The sequence below is a fragment of the Rhinolophus sinicus genome, linkage group LG02 (genome assembly GCF_036562045.2).
Source record: "Rhinolophus sinicus isolate RSC01 linkage group LG02, ASM3656204v1, whole genome shotgun sequence".
Taxonomy (NCBI): Eukaryota; Metazoa; Chordata; class Mammalia; order Chiroptera; family Rhinolophidae; genus Rhinolophus; species Rhinolophus sinicus.
Window position 1 is genome coordinate 78,054,556 of NC_133752.1, and position 20,000 is coordinate 78,074,555.

Here is a 20,000-nt window from a genome sequence, read left to right on the forward strand (position 1 = left end):
GTAAATAATAATCTGTGATATGTTGTATACAGTTCAGTGAGTTTTGTATATGTTTGCTTTATAAAAAGTAAAGACTTGACCTATTCTCATGCATAAAATAAAAATAATAATAACCATCCATATGTGCATGATATTCCTTAAAAAAAAATTCCAAAAGCTTTCATTTCTAAATCCCTGGAATTGATCTTCATAATTTTATATAGGCAATCATATACATTACTAATCTAGAAATCCTTATACATTTTAGGTTTTTACCACAATTAATAATGAAAATACAAAGAAAAATTGGTTTTAATAAAATGGTGCATTAGACATATAAACAACATCACCATATCATTGCATAAATATTTGAGTTCAAAGTAGTTATTAATAAAAATGTTTAAATCAAAATGGAATTCCGTATTTTCCATCAAATTATATTATGTATAGAACAAGACTACATTTGAGGACAGATGCATGGAAATATTAAAATTAATTCTCTGTGCATCTGGACTGGCATGATAAATAACTCTGTAGCCAATTTTAAATTGTCCATACTAATAAAGGACAGCAATTGTTCAAGTGATTCTATAAACAATCATGTCTGTCCTCAGAATACAGTATGACTTTTTGCAACAATTTTTTCTCTTTAATTATATTTATTCTAAGTTATATTAAGGGTAGGTAGTTACTACTTTCGATACCTTCTCCCCTACCATTTTATGAAATAAATGATGGATGAGGAGATAGAGAAGTAGAGGAGAGAGGAAGGGGAAAGAACAGCTCACAGCTGTTTGATTAGAAGAAGGCAGCCTACAAGAAACTTCACAGATAATATTATATACAATTAATGGAGAGCTCACTTTACAAAGAAATATTTATTCTACAAGTATAATCTTTTTTCAATACCACACTCATCAAGCAGGTTGAAAGTGTTCAATCCAAATCTTATATACTTGTGAATTATGACTTCAAGTTTTCTGAGTACAGAAAAAAAAATAATCCTCACAAAATGAGAACCAAAACAGAATCTGAGAGGTTTAGAAAGTATTCTTTATGTCAGCCTGAAGTATTCTTCTAAGTAGGTGGCAGTTGAACTCATGAGAAATTGTAGTCTACATATGGCACCTAAATTGGGTAGAGACAACTGAAACTAAATTTACATCAATCTAAAAGTTAAATTACCATTGTTTACCTTGCACTTTTCCTCTACAAAGCACATTATAAACATCATTTAATAAATCCTCAGATTTTGAGTTCTTTTTTACAGAAAGGAATAACTGGTAATTGATTAGCATTAATTCTAAAATGTTATACACATGTAAAGAATATAAAGTATAAGGTATATCCACAATATCTAAAGAGCTTACACTATCATTGGTAAGATAATATGTACACCAACACACATAATACAATAAAAAATATAACAAAAAAGTAAAACATAATAAAGGGTCAAACTATGGCAAAGTGCTAAATATACTAAGAAGAGAAAGGAAGAGAGTAATAAAGGACCAACTGGACAAGCAGGATAGAAATATATATTTTCAAATATAATCCGATATTTTGCATAGTGCCTTCTTCTACCAAAAGTTAGGTTGCCCATAATCTTTAGAAACCCATCTTTTTCCTAAAAATAAATCATTAGAATTGGAGACTTCTACTTCTGGCTAAAATGGAGTAACAAGAACTGAATTTACTCTTCTGCATGAAATGACAAAAGAAAGAAAAAAATAGGACAAAACATGTGAAAAAAACTGGTTTATGAAGACATATACATTAGAGAACATAGAACTATAATCACCGAAAGGAAAAGAAACAAACTTGAATTTCCATGCTGTGGTGCAGGAAAGGAGAATCTGGGGAAAATCTGATAGACTCCCTGAATTGAGGAGATGGACCTGAGAATCTGGGGAAATCAAGGTGGCTAGAGTTCACAGGAGAAAGTAACATAGAAGCAAGTATATGCTGAAAAAAGGGAAAATTCCAAATATGTGTAGAGTCCTCATTGAGTATTTTGCTAAGCACAGATAAATTTATGAGTGTGAGGAATTATCCAAGGCTGCAAAATGAACCCCCTGAAAAAATGAGAAGTAGTACTTGACATACACAAAGCCAGGAATAGTGCACATTCCCAGCAGCCAGACTGGAAAACATCAGCATGCATGTAGCCCTCGGTAGAGTACTCAGAAGGCCTTCCCTAAGTAATATGGACTAATTAGTCCCAAACATTGATCTAATCTTGCCTAATGAATTTTTAAAGTAAGACCTGAAAGTCTGAAACTAACTCTAATAACTTAACTGTATCCCAGAAGAAATCACAAGAACACTTTTAGGGCTCAATTGTCTTTCCCTCTAGGTCAGTATCTTTCTGGAACTTCCTGAAATTCCAGTTGTGATTCATGTTCTATATGCTTGATTGGATACAAAAAGGCCACCAATTTGTCCTGCCTCTCCATATTTAAGACCCTTGTAATGTGAGCTTCCCACTTCTCCCTCATCAAGAGATGGAGTTTATTTCCCTATAGGCTTCCTTATGACTTTCTTTGGCCAACAGTATGTGGTGGAAGTGATGGTATGTCATTTTCGAGCTTTAGCCTTTGAGATTCCTTGGTTGCTTCTACTCCCTCTCAAAACACTAGCACCAACACCGCAGGAACAAATTTGAGCTATCCTATTGGAGAGATCCTTTGGATCAGAACCAGTCATCCCAGTGAAACTATCCTAGAATCCAACAGCTAGCTGCTGTTAGACACATGTTTGTCTCAGCTAAGAGATGAGAAATTGCCCATTCAAGCCTAATCAAGATCAACAGAACTTTCCAATTGACTCATCGACTTAAGGACAAAAATAAATGTTTATTGTAGGCCACTGAGGTTGTAGTTGTTTGTTAGGCCGCATCCTTGTGGCACTGGATAACACATATATACCAATTAAATTAAGGGTCCTAATAGGAGATATTGCCAAACCTCTTGGGAGCAGTTCCTCAGACATTCTGGGATAATGAGAAGGCCGGCCTGGCCAGAATTCATCGAAGACCATTAGGGGGCCCTGTTGCCTAACTCCATACATAAATTCAAGGACAAAGCTATTTTGTCTTTTATAATCCCATTCCTAAAGTAAAACAATATTCTAAAAGTGGGAGAGATTTTAGTGATCAACTTATTTCAGTTCCTTATTTTACAACAGAGTAAAACAGAGCAGAAAGGTCATAATTGGCTGCAAGTCATACAGTGAGTTACTTACTGAATGTTCTGCCTTGCACAGCCTCTCAATGCACAAATGTGGAGAAGGCATTAAAGAACTTAATAAACTACTCTCATTCATTTGAGTCAGTCAAGTATTTGTAATTGTCAAGTATATTGTTAAAAAATTATTCAAGACTTGAAAATTAGAAATGATTACAGTGTGTCCTTTCAAAGTCAGAATGGAGCATTGTTTAACAAGTCCACCCAAGGATTATTTAGTGTCTAGAAGAATTTACTTGAGTTTGATTTTGCTATTTAATACTGGCTTTGAGCCCAAACACTGTGAAGTTTCCTGTTAACTTGTAGATTCCTACCCAGTAGAAAAGACCACCAAAAGTTACAGTTTTGTTGTCCTGAAGGATATCAATCACTTTTGTATCTAACTTAACCACCTTATTCTAGTATTCCTTTCTTAAAGTTACTTATAGGTATTCCTCAAACAGATTTTGAGCAAGTTTAACCATTTAAGTGCTTCTCTCCTTAATTAATGAGTTGAATAAAACATTGAGATACATCCACTCCATATTTGTAAAACTCCTGTTTTTGACGATTTGAAAATTATATTCTGAAACATCTACTAAACATAATTATCCAAATTATAAATGTCAAAGAAATGTAAGCATAGACTTAAGAAACATGCCTGGAAAAACAAAGTGAGTCCAGGCCAAAGAGATAGGATCCGTCTATGGTGATTGGAAACAAGAATCAATGAAGCTGGAGACTTAATGAAAATAGAGCAGCACAAAGTGTGTCTCTAGAATTACCATCTGAAAACAATACCAAATCTTCTTTATTCCAAGCTTTAAATTATTAGTGAACTTCTACAGTATAAAGACTATGATATTAATCACTGTAGGCTAATGAACACAGGAAGCACTTACTTCATTTTTTAATACATTTTAATGAAATGGATATAGTTCAGAATCAAGATTCTTATTCAAATTAAGGAACTTAAAGAGAGAAGGTAAAAAGCTTTCTAACTGACCCCCAGATTAACACTTCTTTATTCACGGGGTAGATTTCTAGAATATTGCAGATAGTGCCTAAAGCAGAGAAATTATCTTGATTCAATCTCAAGTGTGACTACGAATGCCTAAGAAGTCTCTCAATACACTATAGATCGGAATTTACAAAAAGGAAAGCAGAATAAGATTTACCTGAGGCTTAAATCTTTGCTCTCTGCCAAGCAGCCAAATGAAACTCAAGTTATTTTGTACCGATATCACAAGGTCTACTATGTAAAAAGTCATTGTCATATTCCACGATGACAAACCACAAAAGGATTGAGAAATCTGCTGACCTACCTGGCACAGGACTCACTGGGAATAATATTCACACAACCTTCAAGTTTTGGAACAACTAACGTGTCAGTCAGAGTGATGTTATGTTCCCTACAGTGTGTAGAGACTGAGTGGCTCCATCAGTATTCAGCAGACACACAGTGGTTACAAACAAGAAAAGCATCTAAGCGTCATTTGAATTTTAAAAAATGATTTAGTTTGAAATCATTTTGTCATTAGTCACAATAGCCCGAAGCTAGGAAACTGGTGGGATAGAGATGTGAGGTGGCAGATTCAAACATTGCCAACAAATTAAAGCAGCAACAGGCAAACAGGAGTAAATCCAAGCAATTCGTCAATCCTGACTGGGATCTGACACAATTTCTAAAGAAGTACCATCAACTGCAAAAAGAATTCATCTCAACTTATTACTCTAGCAACCACGAGATAAAGTGACTAAGACGAGGCTTGCAGAATGAAAGCTACATTCATATGGCTTGCTTGAGAAGCTAATAAAGTTTGATAAAATGTAATTTAACCCTTCTAAATTAAAAAACAAACAAGGCCAATAATGAACAGGTTTATCTTCTAGAATATCAATGAGTCACACACACAAAAATTCAATAATGTAAAGACATTTATTCAAGGCCATTTCAACAGGGCTTCAGGGGTTAGCCACACATCTGATTTAACAAGGAAATAAACAAGTATGGTGGAACCGTTGAAACTAAACCCCAAGGTAATGATTTACTAGGGACTATCAGTCGTGTTTTTAGAAAATAGATATGAAAAATATCTCCTCCAAATAAACATGCTAAATATTTCATAAATAGTTAGCAGGGGACTCTATCATACAATGAACAACAAAATGTAGTAATGAAAATGCTGAGCTCCTTATTTATTGTATTTCATTTCCTCCCAATGTTAGCATTTAATTCAATGCTTATATTTCCATAACCTACAAAAATATTACTCCAATATCAGGCACTGGGATAAGAAATGTATGTCTTCAATTTGGAATTACTAGAGAACAAGATCTTAAAGAATTCATTCATTTTGTATGTACATATTTAGAAGTTGAAACCTTAAAATATTAGGATTTCTTGAAGATATGGGATTTTGTGGTTAATTTTACTTCATAGTGATTCCTAGTGCTTCTTTTTATTTGTCAGTACTTTGTATATTAAATATGTGTCTCTAGTAAAGGAAATCTCTTTGCCAGAGACTTCACTAGCCAAGGCGGAAGTTCTAAGCTTGATGGAGCGGACTTGTCCAGAATGCCACCTGGAATTGCTCTGGAGCTGTGTTCACCGTTGCCACCAACATAACACTGGAGAGGGTGGAGAGCAAAGGACACTCCACTCACTCTCTCCAAATGCAAACACTAACCTGGATGAATCTTTTCTTGCTCAATAATGAAAAGCAACATTATAGTCATTCTAAGTGTTTATAAGAATGAATAGTGGGAACCAGTTAAACATTCAGTCCCGGGCCCTATTTGCAGGAAATTTTATTCATTAGCTATGTTATTGCCAGTGATCAGTGATCAGAAATTGTGAAATATTGGCTTAATGGTTAGGACTGTGGGCCCCCAAATCAGACAGACCTGAACTCAAATACTGAATTTACCATTTACTAGCTGTGCGATATTTGACAAGTTATTTAACCTCTGGAAACCTTAAAGACCTTGTTCTAACAGGAGTAATAATGGTATCATCCTCATAAAAAGTAAGGCAATGCACATAAAAAATTAACACAATGTCCAGGACATAGTAGGTATCAAATGACCATTATACAGAAATAATCCAGCAGAGGGCTGATAATAAGATTCTGCTCCTGAAAGGAAAAAGTATATGACTCACAAATCAACGCAGAAAACAAAATTTTGGAAGACATTTTCTATATATCTATAAAAATATGGTCACCATTTCCAATAATCAGAAAGGTAGAGGACCACTGAAGCAAATGACAGTCTGTGGTGAAGTCAGCTATGAAAAGCATGTTGCTGGTTAAAAAGGAAAATAAATATGATGACATACAAAATGCAACAGCAAAGTTAAAACATATATTGGACACAGTAAAGGTGAGAATTAACACTACAGTAAATCCTATAACTTATGTGTAAGACAAATATAAAAATCTCTCATAGGAAAAAACAGCAATAGCAACAACAGCAATAACAATGGTTAACTTGTGCTGAGTGGTTCTTCTGCAACCAGCACTCAGCTAACATCATTTAACTAACTAGCTGCCACAACTATATGTCATGTGCCATGTACGAGGTAAAACTACAGCCACAAGTATTTCAATGTCCAAGAAAAAAAAGATGTGGGTTATGTAAGAAGGGAATCTCACGTATCATTGTATCAGACCACTGGCTTCTCTCCGAGATTTTTTTCCAACTATCAGTGAAGTCTAGAAACTGGTAATCAGGGAAACAATGAAGACTGGAAGAACTATTGCAATCCAACGTACAGGAAGATATTCACACCTCATTATGCTGTGAAAAGACATACCCAGAACATTGGCTCACAATTAGAACTTTGGCAACCCAGTTTGGCTGGCACACTTTTTAAATATAATGGGATATTAAAGAGAATTGTATCTGTGAATATATTGGTCTGGCACTATGGCGTCAATCTTTTTTTTTTAATCTATTTCAATTACTGTGGTCAAAATGACTTTCTGCCACATATAAATTGGAAGCAGGAAATGGGGCAATGAAGGGCATCAAACTGGGATAGTAGAAAGCAACAAATGTCAGAAAGGTTAAAAAATTGAAATACTAAGAGGTTTTAATCACTGCTATGGACTACATTTTGTCCATTCAAAATTCATATGGTGAAGTCCTAACTACCCCCATGTGACTATGTTGAAGACAAGGCCTTTAAGGAAGTGACTTAGGTTAAATAAGCTCATAAGGATGGAGCCCTGATTAGACAGAACTGGTGTGTTCCTGAAAGAGGAAGAGACATCAGAGGAGCACTTTTTCTGGGTCACACATGGACATAGCAGGAAGGCAACCATCTTCAAGCCAGGAAAAGAGCCCTCACCAGAATCCAAAACCTGCTGGGATCTTGAATCCTGGACTTCCTAGCCTCTAAAACGATAGAGGCTTACAACTTCGCCTTTTTTAATAAAGCCAATCTATGTTATTTTGTTACGGAAGCCTTAGCTGACTAAGACAATCATCTAACTTCAATAAAATTAAAATCAAGAGGGGCGGCCAGTTAGCTCAGTTGGTTAGAGCACGGTGCTCTTAACAACAAGGTTGCCAGTTCAATCCGCACATGGGCCTCTGTGAGCTGCACCCTCCACAACTAGATTGAAACAACTAGTTGACTTGGAGCTGATAGGTCCTCGAAAAACACACTGAAAATAAATAAAAATTTAAAAATTAAAATTAAGACACACATATTTTAAGATTTTTTAAAAATAGTGTATGTTAATTAACCTTTTATAGGGAAAATAAACAAACTCGAAACAAACTTGTAGCTTTCTCTTTTCAGATATTCTCTTTGTTTCTAATCTGCTCTGTCCTTCCTTCTCTACTGAGTGAATATACTCTTCTGGTAACCCCAAGCCACATGTAGAGTCAAGATAAAAGACAAGTAGAGAAACTGAGATGCTTTTGACAAGAATTAAGTATTGATTTATTTGTAATATTTTTACTTGTGCTTCATTAATGAAAATATTTTTATATCCACCAGGGGCATCTATAGCCTCTGCATAAACTGTCCAAGTTGTCTGGATATAAGATTCCTCTAGGATACCTCATTTAGCTTCTCTTCACCCAAACCAGAGGAATTCAGTCAAATGGGGCTTTTATTTAACCTTCTCGTTTGGACTTAGCTCCAGAACTTCTTTAACTATCCAATATTTTTCCCTAAATATTTTGCCTCCCTTTAGGTTATAGCCTTTATGTGTGACTGTGTGTGTGTGTGTGTGTTTATGTATGTACATGTATTATGGAATTCAGAGCATGCATTTATTTAAATATTGGAACGATATAATTAATAACAATTTATCATTTTTTTCACATTTTATATTAAGAATATTTCTTTATTCCTTAAAAGTAGAGTTAATATATGTAGATATCTGATAAAACATTATAAAAGGAATCTTACCAGGTTTTTCAACTCCTAACGGGTGGGCCAAATAAATTCATTTTTTAAAGCATCCACATCATCATGTGGAAATGATTTGTTTCAGTTTCAAAATAGTCAGAGAATTACATTTAAACTTAGAAAATATTTGTACAATGCTTCTTTTTCTTAATATAGACTTGATATGATTTGATCGTAATGTAATTGTGCTATGATAAATAGCCATCCAGAAAGATTCGGCTCCATGCCAACTTTATAGAAAGCTGGCATCGCAAGTAGTCTGAGTCACAATTTCACCTGCATCAGCAAAGCAACAGGGGCACTGTCTAAAAAGCAATAATTTATCAAAACCACATCCTCAGTATACTTCTCCGGGGGGTGGGGGGCAGATTCCATAGATCAAGCATTATCAGCCACAAACGTTTTAAAATCAGAGCTATCCAGCATAAAGAAGCATTTGGTGAAAAACTCAAGTCTTACTGTTTCACCTTTTATTGGAAGTGAGTAACAGAAGGTCCACAATTAAACTCATAAGCAATAAAGGACGTATTAAAGGTATTAATTCACCCAACTAAATCATTCATTCAACAAATACGTATTGAGTGTTTCACTTCTCAAGTTATTTTGCTGGGCATAAGGAGTACAGGGGTGAAAAAAATAGTCCTTGAAATTTTTCACAAGAAATATACATATGCAATAAATGTTATTGAGGAAAATTAGAGGAATTAAGGAGTACTTTACCTAGCTTGATTGCTGGGAAAGCTCCTTTGTAAAAGTAACACATAAACTGAAACATTAGGGATGAGTAAGTAAGTCTTATGAGTAAAAGATAGACAGTGGAGGACAGATAGAAAGTGTCTCGTAGTAGAGGGAGCAATTTTCAAAGATTTCTCTCAGTGGTATAAAGACAAGGAAGCCCAATAAGTTTTCTTGTCAATTAAAATGTTCAAAAATACTCCTCTTCTCACCTTATTCTTATTTCCTTCTGACATAGAAGATTACAGCAATGCTTTACATTCAGGAACTACTCTAACATAATAAATGTCTGATACTAGTACTTGCCAGACAGAAAGCTTGAATCTGTATTAACCTCTCTACCATGTAGTGAGCATTTACTGCGAACTAAGCACTACACTAAATGGTTTTCAAAAATAACCTCACATGTTTCTGACAACCACCCAGGAGATAATATTAATATTCTAATTTTTCCAATGAGGACACTGATGCTTATAAAAGTTAGGTACTTCTTCTAAGGTCAGACAATTAAAATGTGTTAGAGTCATGACTTGAATTCCAAACTCACTTTTAACTACTTCAGGAAGCTGCCTACAACAGCAGGTACATATATTCATATGATTGAAAGAAAGCAGAAAATAACTTCCTGAAATATGTCTACAACAACCCAAATCAGGTAAATGATATTTGTAAACAGCTTGAGTTTTCAGATTTGGACTTGATTTACATTTATTTAGTTTCTATTATAAGCTAAACACTGTATTATTTTTTGACCCACATTAACAATGACAACAACAAAAAAATGTTCTTCTCATTAATCCTTGTTTCCCAGTGAACATTTTTCTAGTTTTTGTGGACTGTTCTTGCTCCCATTCTTCCCATTTCTTTGGTGCTTGGTTGTCATAATCTGCTTATAGATATTATATTGTATCCCAGATATTTTCTATATTCAGGCCTAAATAAATATTTGTAAATAGGTCCACATTTAGATGATTTATTGTACAGAAAATTTTATCTTAACAATAAATGCAATCTAGCTGAGCAAAGTTTTTATCTTTAATTGAAGAAACCTTCTCTTTGAGTGGTTTCAAAAAATTAATCTACGTCACCACTCAAAATCTGCATCTTCTATATGATAAAAAATATTTTTATGATGTTCTTCTGCAAGACAAAAGCTGTGCCCCAAATTTATTTTACAAACTTTCCCTTAAGTTTGAACATAGCACTTTCAAAGATGTTTAAAAATTTATATTCAAATATATGGTAAAACTGAAACATTTCCCCCCACACACACCCCTAATGCACAGTACACTGCAATTTCAACTTTAATTATAACCCAGGGACAGTATCAACATAAGCACTAGTTCTAGTTTCTGGCTTGAGAATGATTCTTCAAACACATCATTATCTACAAATAATTAAAATTAATGAAGTTCAACACTGCATGTGACAAATTATGTATAAAGCAAATGTGTGTATGCTTTTCCTAACACAAGAGGATTCAAAAAGCCAACTATTGTATATGCTCTTGTATTTTCAAAATCAATCTCCTTCCCTCGTCTTTACAAATGGAAGCACAGTCAATTGATCATAAAGCATACGTTGAATTATCCTGCTAACGCAATTCATTACAAACCTACTCCATCTACAGTAAAATAGTGCACGAAATCAGCGGAACAAATTGATATTCTACCATGACATGGGTTGGTAGCTTTTACATTGTCTAACAGACAACCCTCTACCCCCAAATAGCTGAAGCCACTTTGGTTTTTTTCCAGGTAATAATTTGACTTGTCCTGAGGAGTAAGTATCATTCCATCAGATATAACTTCCAATGGGGCATTATCAAAACCATTCAACATTTTACAAGGCTCTCATGTTGAAACAGCTGTTCATCCAAACTAAACATTTTAAAACTTTCTCTGAGCCTAGGTAATTTTACTTAAGCAAGAAAATAAGGTATTAGACTATTTTGCTTGTTCTACCACTTTATAACAAGAAAGCGGATTTTGCACTTCAGTAGAGGCAGATTGCCAATTTAGCATGAATTGAACCAGTAGCTGAATTGCAATTTATGGTAAGTAGCTCATTAGCACATTAATGAATCCCACCAAGATAACGACTTCAGCCAAGAAGACCAGAAACTAAAAGACCCAAATATCTGGTTGGTAGCAAGGGACATATGCCCTCTATAAATATATATAAAATGAATCTTAAAACCAAAATCTGCCAAATATCTATCTTCATTATCATTCTTATATAGGAGTATATTAAACAAAATCAGAACCTTCTGAAATCAGGCAGATTCAAGATTTGGACTCTGCTAAATATTACCTGTGTAACTGTGAAAAGCTTATTTAGCCTCTCTGTGCCTCAGATTTCTCTTGAGTAAAATGAAGATAATAACGATACTACTTCTTAGAGTTGCTGATGGAGGAGTATTCATAGAGCACTTAACAAACGGACTAAAATACAGTAGGTGGTCAATATTTGTCAAATATTGTCATATTGTTATCATTTCATAGTCTAAGACTATTCCTGTCCTAAGACTTTAATTGTTACTTTAATTGTTACTTTAATTCCTAAGACAGGAATAGTCTTAGACTATGAAATGATAACAATATGACAATATAAGATAGTCCCTATGAGCTAAAATACTAGTGTAGAATGTTCCATGATTTCTGTACTGGTATTCACTGCATTTGTTTCAAGAGAGCTAAATGTTAAATTAATAACACATCCATCTCAGAAAATGTTGGAATATATAGGAACCCTACATTTTCTGTGCTGTTCAAAATTCATCTTATTTCCTACTCCTAGGTAGAGATAATCAGCTCCATTCTTTGGAGCAATGCTAAGAACTAGCTTAAACCCATTTGTCCAGATCTGCCAATTGTAGGAAGAGATAATTAAGGGCTCCCATTTAAAAGGTTTTCCTTCTGGGCTGATGGATGCTTGAAGAGGCATAAAATCAAGAATCCTGTGGCTATCGTTCTACTTAATTGTATTAGACATGTTTAAGGTATTTGTACTTTCACAACATATAATGTACTAAAATTTCCCTCAGATTATAAAGAAGCAAGTGAAAATATCAACTCCAACAACTCCTTGTAGCTTTGACCCCTTCCAGTTGCTATTTTCTATCACAGCCAGTTTGGGGGGAAATTGTCTACACGTGCTGTCTCGACTTCTTCATCTGTCATTTATTCTTCAACCCATTATTTTATTTCTCCTGCCATCTTTCCCTTGAAACTCTTTGCGAGTTATTCCAATAGGCTCTTTTCAAAATCTCTGTGTTACATACATCTTAGTAGCATCTAAAACTGTTGATCACTTCTTCCTTCTTTCAATTTTTCCCATAAATTCCACAATCTAGTAATGTTCCCCTTACCTTTCTCAGTCTCTAGTGTGGGATGCTTTTCCTCTACCTAACCCTAAAATGTGATCTTTCCGTAGGGAACTCTTGGACATGTCAGTTTTCTCAATTTTTCAGTGAATAAACCTATCCAGTGGCTTGGATTACCCTCTTTATGTCAATATCATAAAAATCAATGTCTGCTTCCCAATTTTTCCTTCAACTTGTAGACCCATAGATCCAGCAGGACATCACTCAGATGTACTAGAGGGATACAAAACTATTAATTTATTCATTCATCCATCTACCCACTTAGTCATTCAGTTATTCAACAAATATTTATTAAGTGCCTATTTATATGTCAGGCACTGTTCTTGGCTCTGGTGATACAAACGTGGGGTAAAACCCCAACATTTCTACCCATATGAAACTTACATTCTTGCCCCTGTCCCAAACCTAATTTATGTACAAATATTTTCATATTCAATGAACCCAATATATTTATCCAAATAAATACATCCATCCTGCTGTACTCTTGATCTTAGAGACTAGCACACTAACCAGCTAGTTTTCCAAGCCACAAATTTTCAGCAGTCCTTGCTTCCTTCTGCCTTATTCTTTCTCATTCATACTTTCCCAACTTATCTATTTTTCTCCACAACCACTGTAAAGGCATTCAAACTTTCTCATTGGCTATTTACTGCACAGGCTATTAACATTCCCAAACCTAACATCCTTATGAAACTTTCCTCTCTGTACTCTTCACTAAAATAATATTTATGCATTGTAAATCTGAGCATATCACTTTCTTGATTAAATTCTTTCAGTTGGTACTTTAATGTTATTAGAACGAAAACAAACAAACAAACAAACAAAAACCACACTTATATGGCACAGCAATCGGTATGATCTGGATCCTGCCTCCCAATCCAGCCTCATCCCCCTTTTCTTCCCAAGCCCTCCTCATGAGCATCCCAGGTACCCTCGTGTGGCAGATGCTATCCGTGCCTGGTTTGTACTTGTTTGTTTTCCCAAAGATGTTACACTAGACAGGCTGATAGTTTATTGCCTTTCTCTGCCTAAAGCATACTCTGTCTACATGAGCTTGACTAGAGTGGGGAAGAGGGTTAGACTAGAAGGGCAGCCGGTTAACATCTCCTGAGTAAACCCTAAGCAATGAGAGATAAGAGTTGGTAAATAAGTACCCCCGACTTCTCTGCCACCCAGTGAAACAATTATGAGGCATGAGAGAGTTTAGCATGATGAGCACACAGTGGTAAATCTGCTCACGAATCATACTTTACTGGATTTTCTTCCTTTCTATATCACTTCCCTCACAGCACTTCTTGAGGTCACCTCAAAAACAAATTGCTTGTACACAAATCCTTGCAACAGAGTTGGCTTGGGGAGAAACCCAACGAAAACGCCTGGATTCTAGCCAAGGTATCTTCATTTAGTTCTGTAAGTGTGCGCTGTACTGTCATGCTTCCAGGTCTTTGCACATTCCCTTCATACTACCTTCTTACCCCCATCTCCTTTGCTATCCTTTTATGTTCTCTAAAATAGTACTTAGCCATTGTTTCCTCTGAGAAGTTGAATGTGGCACCCACACCACCCCCATCAGAGACTGTAATCCAGTGTTACATCTTCACACAGCTTTGTACGCTTTTTCCTAGCCCATCACGCTGCCGGCTGTCTGAGTGAACCTCCTGACTGTGAATTTCTGAAGGGCTGCCATAGAGTCTTACTGCTTTCCTTTCCCCACTGACCAGCACAGGGACAAGCACTAAGAAGCATTCAATAAAAATAAGTCAAATGAATAATAAATAAATAAAAAATGATGAGTAAACTGTAGTGAAATAAATCACCAACAAAATCATTCCCTCTTGTACACTCAACACAGCAAAAATGAGTCTCACACAATGTGTCTCAGGAGATAAGTAGTTGGCAAAGCTATATAGCCAAAAGCAGCACTTTTAAATCCACTTGAAAGCCAGATGACAGTCGTTTATTCTACCCAGATTATACTTCCTGGGCCACTACAGTGCTTAATGGACTGTTTAATGAGTCAATCCTGCAATATCAACTGATAACTGGAATTAAATGCCTCTCCTCTCCTATTTCATACATCTGCCTATTTAAAAGTATGACTGAATGATTGCTACTGAGCAGAAGAGAGTCACCTCCTAGATCAACCTCTGCCTTTCCCGTCCCCCTCCTGATACACAAGGAAAAGCATGAGGCCCAGGGCACCAACCTGCCTCTCCAGGAACGGAGTGATGAGAAACGGGAGCTTCTCCTTCAAATTGCTTGAAGCACAAAGCCTGTGGCTGAAATAGCTTGTTCAACAAGGACTGGATTTTTTTCCCTCTCAATCATAGTTCTAAAGCTATCAGTTATTGAAAAGCTGATTTTCAAAGCACACACTAGAACAGCTTTTCTGTACAGCTGCAGTGCTATTTAAATCTTCCATGAATATACCCACAAATCCAAGAAAATCTGAATCTGAAATACTGCTCTTAGAAAGGACATGGTAAAATAAGACCCTATGGGGGAAAAATCCAGGAAGTGGAATCTGGCCATTAATTTTAATACTGAAATTACAAAATCAGGACTATGGCTTCTGTTCCTCCGTGGTAGAAGAACACCTGAAATCACAATTTACAAGGTCAGCCTAGAAGGCTCTTTTCTGAGACCCTTTGGCAGACATCAGCAGTCTGCCTTGGAGTCATTCTTTTGTGAGGTTTTCTTTTTTCTGTTTGATTAGTTTCAGGTGTATAAAACAATGTACTAGACAATTACACCCCTCACAAACTGATAACCCCTCTCCCCCAATCCACTACCCCTCTGACATCATATATATTCCATCGACTCTATTCCCTATGTTACTGCCCACATCCAGTGACTATATGTATATATATATATATATATATATATATATATATATATATATATATGCACATATATATTTAATTATAGTCATCATTCAATATTATTCAGCTTCAGCTTCAAGTGTACAGCGCAGTGGTCAGGCATCTATACAGTCCACAAAGTGGTCTCCCTAATAAGACCAGTGCCCGTATAAAGCCCTACAAAATCTTTACAACACTATTGATTATATTTCCCCATGGAATCATTCTTTAATAGGCCTCAGCAATGTGGATACATGCTGCACCTTCTGCTAGGATGAGGTTGGAAGTGAATGTAGAATGAGCAAGCAGTAAAGACAATGCTTTGGAGACACAGATCAATGGGAGGCAAGATCATCCTGGGGAAAAACTGACTTTTGAATCCAAGTTTCTGCTCCACAGTAAATCTCAAGTCCTTATCTCCAGCATTATTGTGGAAGAATTCCCAGTGGCCCATTGGTGAGCCAGGCAACACTAATGTCATGCTTTAATCTCACATAACCAACCATATCATTCTCCTGCTGTGATCAAGCAATCCCATTGCAACTGTTTAGACCGCCTTTGTGGCATTTTATAATGTTGAAACTTCTTTGAATATCATAAAAGTGGAAACTCTTAGACTCTTGCCAGCTACCTTGCAATCTGAGTTTCCTTCATTTAAGATATTCAATTTCATCAAATTACCTACCAAATGAAATAACATTGAGCATGAGTCACTATTATACTTCGTAACCATTCACTTGGAGGTTGTTGATGAAAACCAGCTGACTGACTATACCTAAGAAAGTTCACAAAATCACTGAGCAAAGAAAAGCCATGATGAGCCCTGTTCTGTGCTCCACCAAGTATTGTGTAGCATATGGTTCACTTCTACTATCTTTTAGCTCCCGATATAATGAGCTTTCCAGGCTGGGGCTAAATGACTGCTTACTAAATTACCGATTCACTTCAAATAAAGAAATGCTGCAATGCCCCCATGGATAGGACAAGATTATTGTAAGGCAAATTGGCTACACGGCACAATGTCTGGCACAAATTAGACACTAGACAAACTTTTGCTGCATGAATAAATAAATGAACATGCCTAAGCTGAAATCCTGATGTCTATGAAACATTTACTAAACACTTGTGTGTTGTAAGTCACACACCAATTTCTTGAGTCATCATTTGACCATCAAGCATGAATAAAAACTCAGCAGGGCCCTCCCCCCCAATTTTTTTTTGGGGGGGTCTAATCCATACTCTAAAGCATTGTGTAATTAATAAATGAAAACTTAATGCCATTTTGAGTTCTAGTTATGCTGTAGAAGACTGCTGGTACCTAGGTTTTAAAATACTTTCCCAGCATACTAAAATCAGAACTTTCTTCCTCATGTTGTTCTTTCCTTTGTTTCATAGGAAACAGTGACTTCCAGGCATCCAAGATGACACAACATAGATTTCCAGCCTGCATGCTACGCTGCCGTTGCCAAGGAGATAATGTATGTCATTCCCACAAATAACACGTTGTTCATGCCTTCACTTCCTTTATCTAGCTGTTTAAGACTTTCTGCACCTGAACTGAATCCAGATAATGTTCGCTGTGAACCGATGGAAACATTCCTTTTTAAAAAATGTGTTTAGGCCATTTCCCAAAGCACTTGATCACATCACACATGCTGTCTGTGGAAGGTCTGAGCATATTTTATGCCGATTTTGGAACCAGTGATTCAGCAGTTTTCACTGGGGAAAAAAAAAAAAATGCATCCTGATTTCTGTCTACTTGCGTTCTAAGTAAAAGTTCAATTAAACCCACACCTGGCACTAACATTCCAGTTTAAAATGGCCCACCACAAAGGCAGCTGCACTCAGCTGAAATTACATAGGAAGGAAAGGAGTAAGCAAGCAAAAGAGGGAAGGAAGGAAGGAAGGAAGGAAGGATGGGAGGAAGGAAATGGGAAAGGAGGGAGGGAGGGAGGGAAGTGGGGAAACTCATATTTATGGAGCACCTACAGTATTCCAAATTAAACATCTATAAGGTAAAGAAAGATAATTCAGGTGGCTGATATCATCCTACAAGCAAGAGTTTGGGTAAGTAGTATTTGAACTTGAGTATGTCTGACTGAAAAGCATGTATTTCCCAGGTACCTAGTGCTGTATAAGGAACACCCTAAACGACGGCGACTTGAAGCAACAATAATCCTTCGCACATTATCTTCCATGGGTTTGGAGGTGGGCTGGACTCAGCTAGGTGGCTCTCATTCAGGCTCTTTCATGCGGTTTCAGTCAGAGCAGCTGGGGCTCGAGTGACCTTGAAGGCATCCTTACTGACAGGCCTGGCACTTGACACTGGGGCTGTCAGTCAGAATTCCTTCCATTTGGTTCCTCCCTCTGGCCTGGGCTTCCTTACAGTATGAGACTGGGTCCAAGAAAAGGATTCCAAGAGGGCAGGCCTCAAAGTCATATAGCACCACTTCTACTGTGGCCCCAGGCCTACCCCCACTCAAGGGTGAGGGAACATAGACTCCGCCTCATGTTGTAAGAAATACATGTGGATGGCCAGTGGGGAAAGGGGTCTTATGGCAGCCATCTTCAAAAATGTTTTCTTGTACAACACGCTTTTGGCAAAATTCAGTGATGCCTCAGAAAGCCTGAGATTCAGGTTTCATAGGCTCTTTGTCTGCTTGGTGAAGTAATTGAGGACGGAAGTTAAAATGATCAGTCTAAAAAGAAGAATGGAACAACACTTAATGTCAGCTTGGTGGATTGTGAAGAAACTGAACATTGACATTAAACTTTGTAATGAGTTTCTGATTAAATTTTTTGTGTGCTTAACAGAATCCCTTTTTACATACTCATTGTCACTTTTCAAAGTATCTGGAAATCATAAAAACTAACTTAGCACTAAAACTATATCATATGCATATATAAGTTACACTATGTAATATTACAAAAAAATGCTTTTGTATAATTTAGCTTTTTGGATCTTTGGGTACCTGGATAAACGGGATTTTCCTACATGAATTATAGGCATACCTGCTCAGCATGGGGCATCCATATGCAGAAATGGCAACACCAAGTAAACTGCTGTTACAGAGGTAACACAGCCCACGTGGAGCTATATTCTTGTTATCCTAATCTATCACCTGCCATCCATACGTCAGGAGGCTTCTGCACTCTTTAAAGTGGTTCTAATGTGAACCTACTTAGGCCTAGTCCATGAACCCTTCCAGCTGAACTGAAACAGCCATAAGACCTCCATTGAACATCCAGTTTGTACTTTAACCATTAAAATCATCACATTTGTTTATCCTTTGGAAGTCTATCAAACTAGTACCATAAATAAAGGGAACCTCAGACAGAAAATAGGATATTAGTGACACAAAGAATGTGATGGTGTACATACAATAATCAGATTGAGGAAAGCTTTCAAACTGGGAAAGAATATTATGGTGAGCAAGTGAAAAGCAACAACAAATTATATCTCATTGCTTGAATTGCTGAGAGTGTATGATTGTGCTCACTCTACTGTGCTGGCAGATTGTCCTGGAATAAACATATATACTGCTCATATTTAATGTAGCTATTTCTGAGATGAACAGCTCTATAATGAATCAGGCTGTTCTACCCAGTGCTAAATCAGTTCTATCAAGCAGAATACCATAATCCCAAATAATAGCAGTGGTCTATCCAGATGTAACAATTATATTTGTACCTCTCACTTCCCAATACAAGTCCAGCATCTATTGTCAACCAGGCCAACACCTGTGATGAAACTTTAGGCTATCCTCAATTAGTGCTTCAAAAAAAAAATCTCAAAAATTAAAGTGCTTAGGTAATGCATAAATCAGATCCCTGTAAGTGACATAGAAGAAAGGACACCTTATTCAGTATTTCTCTTCTCACTTTCATATTCTGATTTCACCTTACATGGTTCAGCTCCAAATTCTACATCTTTTTGTATCTTGTTTATTTTTTTCCCAAAATGAGGAAGTCTGATAAAATCCCTGAGAGCAAAGCAACAGTATCTATCTGTCTTACATTATTAAAAAATAAAAAAATAAAAATTGGCCTGTACCTTTTACCAACATTGTAGCACAATGAAGACTTGAGATACTTTTTACTTCTTTGTTTTCTTCAATTTTCTGTGTCTTGGAACTTGGATACGTTATAATGTTACGATTTCTAATACTGTGAGTAGCTAGTCCCATGTAATGGCTACAAAATGACTTAGAGAGTAACAAGGAAGTTAATTGTAGCCAATAATTATCTCATGAGAGTCTGAAACCCTCTATTGATTGTAATTTTAACCTTTAACTCCATTATACCACGCCTATTACTGTCATATATATCTAAATTACTATTTGGAAACATTTACCTTAAATATGTTAACAAATTTTCAATGCTAAAAG

General features: G+C 36.2%; 1 protein-coding gene across 2 annotated transcripts in view; it reads right to left on the bottom strand.

The window, feature by feature from the left end:
- GABRA4 (gamma-aminobutyric acid type A receptor subunit alpha4) overlaps nt 1-20,000 on the bottom strand; it is a 196,245-nt gene that overhangs the window by 124,762 nt on the left and 51,483 nt on the right. The window lies entirely within an intron of this gene.